The 10,721-nt window shown below is 40.2% G+C and overlaps 1 long non-coding RNA gene across 1 annotated transcript; it reads left to right on the plus strand.

Annotated features, from left to right (window-relative positions):
- LOC126913828 (uncharacterized) lies at nucleotides 1–1,837 on the plus strand. Its single transcript, XR_007709421.1, has 4 exons — nucleotides 1–380; nucleotides 458–660; nucleotides 769–1,297; nucleotides 1,412–1,837. It is a non-coding gene; the product is annotated as an uncharacterized LOC126913828 (long non-coding RNA).
- The last annotated feature ends 8,884 nt before the right edge of the window (nucleotides 1,838–10,721 follow it).

Below are 10,721 nucleotides of genomic sequence, written 5' to 3' on the forward strand. Positions count from 1 at the left end.
ATCCGCACTCTACTTCATAGTATACTCTATACGTTTAAAATGCTCCATTAGAAGCTTAAATCTATCAAAATACAGCTCCTAAGGAAATGTGAACTTTCACATGAACACATAATATCGATTTTCTGATTGAAACGTATAGACAGATATATACTAGCATAAGCCACCTTCGGCATTTGACTGCATGGTGCAGCACTACTCTCTCTGGGATATCCTAGCCACTTTCGGCATTTGGCCGTATGGTGCAGCACTAGCTCTGTAACATAGAAAACCATAGGCGTCAGTTCTTCTTATTTCCTCTCTCATATATGTTTACTTTAATGTCACTTATTCAGGCGCTTGATATATTGTCGGAATGAAATTTTAGTAATGTGCAAGTAATTGTGAGTAGATTAATAAAGTATAATAAGATATTAGATTCATGCACATAGTTTCAAGTGACATCAATCTTTATGTCTAGTATATACATGTGTATTGATCTATAAGTCAGTGTTAAAATAACAAACAAACCAGCAGAAGAAGGAAAGAAGATTTCCTTCGGTTTTGCAAAATCTATTAAGAAATCTATTAAGAAAAAATGCTATTCCACAAGAAAAAAAGAAAGTTGATTACATTGAATGCCTTAATGAAAAAGGTATTAAAGTAATAGGGTGAGTTCAAAAAGTAAAATTTATAATCAAGAAACATATAACCTCAACCTAACCTATAAAAATCACCAATAGCGGAATATATATATTTGAAAACAATTTTTTATTTCAATGAGGAAGAAAGAAAAGATGAATCTCTAATTATTCCATTACTAGGTTCAAAAACCTGGCATGATAGAATTGTTAATAAAATAGATGCAGACATTTTCCTTCCGAAGGCAGATAAGGAAAAGGTAGGAGACGCTAGTGTTAACGAGGCAAAATCAAAGCTATCTAATGGAAAAACATCGCCAATAATATCAATAAAGAAAGAGCCAGTTGAAGATAGTGAAAATAAAGTTGTTACTTTAGAAGAGCAAGCGGCGGAAGAAATCATTGAGGAACTTAAGTCAAAGAATGAACATGAAACTAAAACAAATGATTTAACTTTACCTTTAGTAGAAGATGAATCATTAAGAGGCAAAGAACAGGTACGTTATCAACATATTGATGTGCAATGCACAGATGTATTACATTTGCATATTATAAATATTGTTTTTTATTCTTCAGTCTACGTTACAAGATTATGAAAAAATTCCTATTGATGCTTTTGGTGTAGCAATGTTACAGGGAATGGGATGGCAACCAGGAAAGGGAATTGGTTGAAATGAAAAGTATGAATTTTATTCTAGATTAAATTAATTATATGTGTTTAATACATCACTTATTGGAAAGTAAACAGAGAACATCATTTTTTATTTCACAATCGTTTATTCTAACTATTACAGATTAGTAGCAGCTGTCATACCAGAATTACGACCAAAAGGTATGGGTCTTGGAGCAGACAAAGTAGCATTGCAGAAGAAAAATACAGATTCCAAAAAAGAAGAGGAAGAAGTTAAAATCGAGAAAGGAACATTTGTGAAAATTATAGCTGGAAAACAAGGTAATAATTATGGTCAAATAGAAGGATTCGATGATGATGCAGGAAGGCTCATAATAAACCTAGCTCTTGGTGGAAATATAATATCTGTAAATGAATTTATGGTACAGCCAGTGACTAAATCAGAATATTCTAAGAACTCAAAAGTTCTAAGTTAGTATGAAGTGTTAGTTTTTCATTAAGGGACTTTTAAGAAAATAAATTTGAATTGACATACACATATAAAGACATAATCAGACATGTAGAAAAACTAATTCAAGAGTACCTGTAAGTGTGTTGTTGCATGCAATTTTTTAAAGGTCCCTTCTAATTTTATATAAAATATGATAAATGTAGATCGGTCCGTCGTGTCCAGTAGTTGGGTGACTAGTGGGTTGTGGTGGTTGTTGACTCTTGTGTCATATCTGCTTCTGGCCTTGTGTATTTCATCTTTGACTGTAGGTATCTTGAGGTCACGGTGGATTGTTTCGTTGGTAAGATACCAGGGTGCATTTGATAGGGATCTTAGCGTTTTCGATTGGAAGCGTTGGAGTATTTCAATGTTGGAATTACTTGCTGTTCCCCATAGTTGGATTCCGTAGGTCCAGACAGGTTTTATTACGGCCTTGTAGAGGGTTATTTTGTTCTGTATGTTTAGCTTGGAGCGTCGGCCCGTGAGCCAATAGAATTTTCTTAGTTTTTCCTTTAGTTGCTTTGTTTTTTCTGAGATATGTTTTTTCCAAGTTAGCCTCCTGTCCAGGGTCATGCCCAGGTATCTTACGGAGTCCTTGCTTGGGATTATTGTGTTGTTAATGGTGACCTGGGGGCAGGTTTGTTTTCGGAGCGTGAAGGTTACATGAGAGGATTTTTTTCGTTTATTTTGAAGCCTCATTTTTCGAACCACTTTTCCATGGAGTCGAGACTTTGCTGGAGAGTGGATGAGGCAATTGCCAGGTCTGCGTGGGTAGCTAATAGTGCTGTGTCGTCGGCAAATGTTGCTATTGTTACCTCGTTTGATATAGGTAAGTCGGCAGTGTGGATGGAGAACAGTAGGGGTCCGAGGACACTACCTTGGGGTATGTCGGATTCTATTGGGAATGTTGCGGAAGTGGCGCCTAGGCATTTAACTATGAATTGTCTGTTGGTTAGGTAGGATTTTAAGATGGTGTAGTATGGGTGGGGTAGGATCTTTTTAAGCTTGTAGAGTAGCCCTTCATGCCATACTTTGTCGAATGCCTGTTGGATGTCTAGGAATACCGCTGAGCAGTATTTTTTCTTTTCAAGGGTTTGGCTGATCATGTGGGTTATGTGGTGGATTTGCTCTACTGTTGAGTGTTGTTTTCGGAAGCCGAATTGGTGATCTGGGAGTGTTTTCAATTCTTCTAGGAGTGGAAGGAGACGATTCGTGAGCATCCTCTCGAATAGTTTAGACAGTGTAGGTAAAAGACTGATTGGGCGATAGGAGCTGGTTTCATATATTGGTTTACCGGGTTTAGGGATGAGGGTGATCAGTGAGATTTTCCACGCCTGAGGAAAGTATTCAAGGCGGAAGATAGCGTTAAAGATTGATGCGATGAGTGCAATCCCTTTTATGGGAAGTTCCTTGATTGCTTTATTGTCTATTAGGTCGTGACCTGCTGCTTTCTTGGGGTTTAGGCGACTGATTGCTTCTATGATCTCTGAAGAAGTGAAGGGTTCAATAGGAGGGGACATTTGGAAGGGAGTGTGCAGATATTCGGTAACGTCCGCTGCAGCTATGGAGGAATGGGGTTGGAATACTTCAGTCAAGTGTTTGGCAAATAGGTTGGCTTTTTCTATAGGGCTACGCGCCCATCCACCCTGCGGACGGCGGATTGGAGGTATTATTTGTGGGAGGCGCGTGAGTTTCCTGGAGGCCTTCCATAGTGAGTAGTTGGAGTCGGCTGTGGGGGACGAGCTGACGAGATATTTGTGAAAACGGTCATTATTGTAGATTTTTATAGTTTTGGATAATTTTCTAGTTGCGTTGTTTAGTTTGCGTTTGTCCTCCGGTGTTCTATGGGTCTGCCATATCCTTCTTAGTCTACGTTTTTCTGCTATTTTTTTAATATGTACTGGGGGTATTCGTGATTGCCGATGGACGTTTTTGCCGGTGTGGAGAAGCGGATAGCGTTTATTATGCTCGTGTTTAAGTATTCCGTGGCTGCTTCGATTTCTTCATTGGTTTTTAGTGAAGTTGAGGCTGAAGTTGTGTGTGTAAAGACTTCTCTAAAGAGCTGCCAGTTGGTGTGTTGGTTATGTATGGAGCCATTAGGTGTATTCTCAATGATAGTTGAACTGACTGTTACTATCACGGGGGAATGATCAGAGGAGAGATCAGCCGAGGAATTGATTTGGACGTGTCTTGACGAGATATTTTTAGTTATGAGGAAATCAAGGAGATCGGGTATTTTGTTTGTGTCGGTGGGCCAGTGTGTAGGTTCGTATGTGGTAAGGTAGTTGAGGTTGTTGGTTATTACGCTGTTGAGGAGGTTTTTGCCTCTTACTGTAACCAGTCTGCTGCCCCATTGGGTGTGTTTGGCGTTGTAGTCTCCTCCAGCTATGAATCTATTGCCCAGGGTGTCCAGGAAGTCGTCAAAGTCTTCTTTGGCGATGGAGTGTCTGGGAGGGCAGTATACAGCTGAAGTGGTGATTGTACCATGACAGTCTTCTATTGCTACGTTTGTTGCTTGGAGGTAGTCTTTCTGGAATGGTGGAAGTTCGTAGTGCTTAATGTTTGATTCGATTATGATTCCGGTGCCGCCGTGGGCCTTTCCGCTGGGGTGTTGGGTGTGGTAGAAGTTGTAGCCGTGTATTTTGAGGTAGTTTTTATCGGTGAAGTGGGTTTCGGATATGAGCATCACATCGATTTGCTGTTGTTTTAAGAATAGTTCTAGTTCAAATTTGTGCTGAGCTAGACCGTTGGCGTTCCGCAAAGCTATGCGTCTTGGTTTTATTTTGCTTCTGTGCGTATGAATTTGTCCATGAAGAGTGTGAGTAGTGACAGCAAGTTGTTAATTTGCTCAGTTTGCTTCTCGATAAGTTTTTCGAGTCTGGTGAAGTTGTTTGTGTTTTGTGGGGTGGGAATTCTATTTTCTGTGTGTACACTGTGGGTTTTCGAGTTGTTTACGTTTCCTTGTGTTGCCTGCGCGTGGGATACTGATGGTGAGGTGAGCTTTGGGGTCTAGGTTCTTGTATGGTTATGTCCTTGGGTCTCAGTTTTGGATACTTAATATTATGTAGTGTTTTATATGCTGAGCATCCTTTGTAGTTCGCAGGATGCTCTCCTTGACAGTGGATGCACTTAGCGGGGGTTTCGGGGGATTTAGTGTATTGGTCAGTGGGGTGATTACTTGCACATTTTACGCACCGGAAGTTATGGTTGCAGTATTTCTGCGTGTGGCCGTACCTTTGGCACCTTTTACATTGTATTATTTCTTTCTTTACAAGAGGTGGTTCGAACTTAACTATGGAGTTCATCAGCCGGTTGACGTTGTAAATTTCTTTGTTGTTCCCTTTTTGTTTTAAATTTATGAAGAATAGTGATAGTGGGTATCTTGAGATTCTATGTTTAATGTTGCTTATGTTTGTTACCTCATGGCCAAGATTTTGAAGTTTGTACTTTAGTTCATCTAGGTCGACTGAGTGGTGGATGTTGCGTAGCACCACACGAAAAGGTCTTTCTTCTTTGAGCTGATATGTGTGGAATTTAGCGTTTAACGTTTTTAGCAACTTAGTTAACTTTCTACAGGCGTCTGGGTGGGTCAGCAGAATTTTCACGTGGTTGTTGTTAATTTTTAACTTGTAGTCCTCTTTGCTGATGTCTTTTTCAATGGTCCTTATCATTGACTGTATGTCGATTACGTCGTCAATGAATATTGGTGGAGGAGGGGGAATTCTTTGAGTATGGAGATTATTTACCTTCTCGGTTGTATTCATGGAGTTTTCCGTAGACTCCAGTATTGAGAATCTATTGAAGGTGGTCACCTGGCTGGCTGGTGGTTTAGTTTGACTCTTATTCACATTTGTCTTGCTTGGTTCCAGCTTGCGTTTTTTCGAGTGATGGTCGTTTACCAGGATAGATGTGTTGCCCCCTTGCCACGGGGGAGGAAAAACGGCGGTGTTATAATTTAGCTCCGGAGAGCCTGTTTGGAATGATAGAGCCATCATCGAGCTAGTTAATTCAGTGTGAAAGAACTAGTCGAGAGGCTGTTAACCCTTAGCTAGGTTTGTTGGATTTGCTTTCGACAGATGAGCGTCACGTGGAGTTTTGTGAATTTCACAGGGCACTGGACACACGTCTCGGCACTCAGCAGCAACTGGATGGTCACGTGCTGTTTTGTGGACTTCGCAGGGCACTGGACACACGTTTGCACGCCTCGGCACTCACCAGCAAACTGTTCATGGTAACGCTGTCGAGGAAAACTATGATGGGTGTGCCTAAGGGCCCGAAATCATCGGATTCGTGGAAAAAAGCCTTCGTTCGGAAAGTGAGGGAAATTGGCGTTACTGTTAATTGGTCAATTTCCATGTTGGTGGTTAGGGAAGGGTGCTAGCCGCCCTAGAACTATCGAAACTCGGCCACGAAGTCATCAATGTCAGCAACATAAGGCATAGAGTCTCGAAAAAACCGTTATCCCTATTTTTTATCGATTTAAAACAGAAACCCAACAATAAGGAAATCTACAACATCAGTCGCCTAATGAACGCTATAGTAAAATTCGAACCACCGCAAATCAAAAAGGAGATAGTGCAATGCAAGAGGTGCCAAAGATACGGGCACACGCAGAAATACTGCAACCATATCTTCCGCTGCGTCAAATGTGCAGGTACACACCCCACCGACCAGTGCAGTAAATCACCGGAAATCCCAGCGAAGTGCATCCACTGTCAAGGTGACCATCCTGCCAACTACAAAGGCTGCTCAGCCTACAAAACACTGTACTCAAACAAGTACCCCAAACTTAGAACAAAAGAGGTAACCTACCAAATACCCAGCTCACCGAAATTCATCTTTACCCCAATCTCCCCAACCAATCAAACACCCAGCCCTACCAAATTCACCACTCCCTCAACCTCCTATGCCCAAGCGGTACAAGGCACTCAAAATATACCAAATAGCCACAGGGATCCTCCTCAAAATAGTGCCCCCAAATCACCTGATACAGACAACGTCTCTAGGCTTGAAAAGCTAATAGAGAAACAATCAGAGCAAATTAACAACTTGCTGTCACTACTCACACTCTTCATGGACAAATTCATACGCACAGAAGCAAAATAAAACCAATGCGAATAGCTCTGCGGAACGCCAACGGTCTAGCTCAGCACAAATTTGAACTAGAACTATTCTTAAAACAACAGCAAATCGATGTGATGCTCATATCCGAAACCCACTTCACCGATAAAAACTACCTCAAAATACACGGCTACAACTTCTACCACACCCAACACCCCAGCGGAAAGGCCCACGGCGGCACCGGAATCATAATCGAATCAAACATTAAGCACTACGAACTTCCACCATTCCAGAAAGACTACCTCCAAGCAACAAACGTAGCAATAGAAGACTGTCATGGTACAATCACCACTTCAGCTGTATACTGCCCTCCCAGACACTCCATCGCCAAAGAAGACTTTGACGACTTCCTGGACACCCTGGGCAATAGATTCATAGCTGGAGGAGACTACAACGCCAAACACACCCAATGGGGCAGCAGACTGGTTACAGTAAGAGGCAAAAACCTCCTCAACAGCGTAATAACCAACAACCTCAACTACCTTACCACATACGAACCTACACACTGGCCCACCGACACAAACAAAATACCCGATCTCCTTGATTTCCTCATAACTAAAAATATCTCGTCAAGACACGTCCAAATCAATTCCTCGGCTGATCTCTCCTCTGATCATTCCCCCGTGATAGTAACAGTCAGTTCAACTATCATCGAGAATACACCTAATGGCTCCATACATAACCAACACACCAACTGGCAGCTCTTTAGAGAAGTCTTTACACACACAACTTCAGCCTCAACTTCACTAAAAACCAATGAAGAAATCGAAGCAGCCACGGAATACTTAAACACGAGCATAATAAACGCTATCCGCTTCTCCACACCGGCAAAAACGTCCATCGGCAATCACGAATACCCCCAGTACATATTTAAAAAAATAGCAGAAAAACGTAGACTAAGAAGGATATGGCAGACCCATAGAACACCGGAGGACAAACGCAAACTAAACAACGCAACTAGAAAATTATCCAAAACTATAAAAAACTACAATAATGACCGTTTTCACAAATATCTCGTCAGCTTGTCCCCCACAGCCGACTCCAACTACTCACTATGGAAGGCGTCCAGGAAACTCACGCGCCTCCCACAAATAATACCTCCAATCCGCCGTCCGCAGGGTGGATGGGCGCGTAGCCCTATAGAAAAAGCCAACCTATTTGCCAAACACTTGACTGAAGTATTCCAACCCCATTCCTCCATAGCTGCAGCGGACGTTACCGAATATCTGCACACTCCCTTCCAAATGTCCCCTCCTATTGAACCCTTCACTTCTTCAGAGATCATAGAAGCAATCAGTCGCCTAAACCCCAAGAAAGCAGCAGGTCACGACCTAATAGACAATAAAGCAATCAAGGAACTTCCCATAAAAGGGATTGCACTCATCGCATCAATCTTTAACGCTATCTTCCGCCTTGAATACTTTCCTCAGGCGTGGAAAATCTCACTGATCACCCTCATCCCTAAACCCGGTAAACCAATATATGAAACCAGCTCCTATCGCCCAATCAGTCTTTTACCTACACTGTCTAAACTATTCGAGAGGATGCTCACGAATCGTCTCCTTCCACTCCTAGAAGAATTGAAAACACTCCCAGATCACCAATTCGGCTTCCGAAAACAACACTCAACAGTAGAGCAAATCCACCGCATAACCCACATGATCAGCCAAACCCTTGAAAAGAAAAAATACTGCTCAGCGGTATTCCTAGACATCCAACAGGCATTCGACAAAGTATGGCATGAAGGCCTACTCTACAAGCTTAAAAAGATCCTACCCCACCCATACTACACCATCTTAAAATCCTACCTAACCAACAGACAATTCATAGTTAAATGCCTAGGCGCCACTTCCGCAACATTCCCAATAGAATCCGACATACCCCAAGGTAGTGTCCTCGGACCCCTACTGTTCTCCATCCACACTGCCGACTTACCTATATCAAACGAGGTAACAATAGCAACATTTGCCGACGACACAGCACTATTAGCTACCCACGCAGACCCGGCAATTGCCTCATCCACTCTCCAGCGAAGTCTCGACTCCATGGAAAAGTGGTTCGAAAAATGAGGCTTCAAAATAAACGAAAAAAATCCTCTCATGTAACCTTCACGCTCCGAAAACAAACCTGCCCCCAGGTCACCATTAACAACACAATAATCCCAAGCAAGGACTCCGTAAGATACCTGGGCATGACCCTGGACAGGAGACTAACTTGGAAAAAACATATCTCAGAAAAAACAAAGCAACTAAAGGAAAAACTAAGAAAATTCTATTGGCTCACGGGCCGACGCTCCAAGCTAAACATACAGAACAAAATAGCCCTCTAGAAGGCCGTAATAAAACCTGTCTGGACCTACGGAATCCAACTATGGGGAACAGCAAGTAATTCCAACATTGAAATACTCCAACGCTTCCAATCGAAAACGCTAAGATCCCTATCAAATGCACCCTGGTATCTTACCAACGAAACAATCCACCGTGACCTCAAGATACCTACAGTCAAAGATGAAATACACAAGTCCAGAAGCAGATATAACACAAGAGTCAACAACCACCACAACCCACTAGTCACCCAACTACTGGACACGACGGACCAGATCCGCAGACTAAAAAGAAAATACCCTCTAGATTAAATCCTTAGTTTCTACTAGAACCAACAATATAAAACTATTATGATCCATGTCATTGTATCACGCCAAATTAAATTAATTACTGAAAATTCTCAACGAGAATTGATCGTAAATATTCTAATAAAAAAAAAATCTCTAAAAAATTCGATGAAAATTCTCATGAGACATCAATTGAAACAATTAAACGCAACAGAGAATGGGTATAATCATATAATTCCTCCCCATTTCAAAATTCATTAATATACATCGATTTTTGTTTTCATATTTGTTTTATGTGTGAAGAATACGTATTTATTGGCATAAAAATATTTTCTATTTCAATTCCTGGTCATTTTAGATCGAAACTTCCAAATATCGTTGATTAAAAATTTTTTAATTTTTAAAATGAAAGGCACTAATTATAGGACAAAAAGTTGTTTCAATTATTTGAACATTCTGCTTCATTCCTACAATAACATATTTTATTTTAAATTAAAACAAGAATCAATACTATTGTGTATAAGTTTAATGGAGTGACACAGGTGATTTGTAGCTAACACTGTAGCTAACATAGTTTCTGCAATATACCCTTTAATCGAGTAGAAATAAGGGGATTTTAGAAATTTCTATTAACCGACAGTATTGTCAACAAGTTTTAACAATGACTGAAGGTTGCAAAATTAAATATAAAATGATTTATTAATAGCATATGCAGTGTTAAATTTGTAAATAAGCAGTTTATCTTTTAAGAATAACAAAGACACCAGAAAATAAAGATAATATTCTAATTATATTGCAAACTAACGAATAATGTAAAGAATTTATTTTTGTTATCTATATCACAGATTTTAGGTAAAATATTAATTTACTTATTACTAGGAGATTGAATTTGAAATATAATTATAATTTATAAGGGACACCTTTAAACTAGCAGATATTTGGTAGCAGTTCTCTAGCCTTTGTACAATATAACACAGTTCGGTTTAATTGAATTTAATCCCTTTGACCAGCCAGTTTCCAATTTCATTTATGGCATAATCTCCTGACAATTTCATACCCTTCAAAAGAAACACGATTTTCTATTATTGTTTTACAATCGCGGAATATGATCAGTGTTTCAATTAAGCTCCACTGTTTTAATTTCCCGTCTACGCACGATGTGGGTACACCGTTTTTTTTGTTGTTTTTAGATACAAGTGACGAGAAATTATGAAATGATATTTTAAATTTAAACTGATTTCATTCATTGAT

This window comes from Bombus affinis, chromosome 2, assembly GCF_024516045.1.
Source record: "Bombus affinis isolate iyBomAffi1 chromosome 2, iyBomAffi1.2, whole genome shotgun sequence".
Taxonomy (NCBI): domain Eukaryota; kingdom Metazoa; phylum Arthropoda; class Insecta; order Hymenoptera; family Apidae; genus Bombus; species Bombus affinis.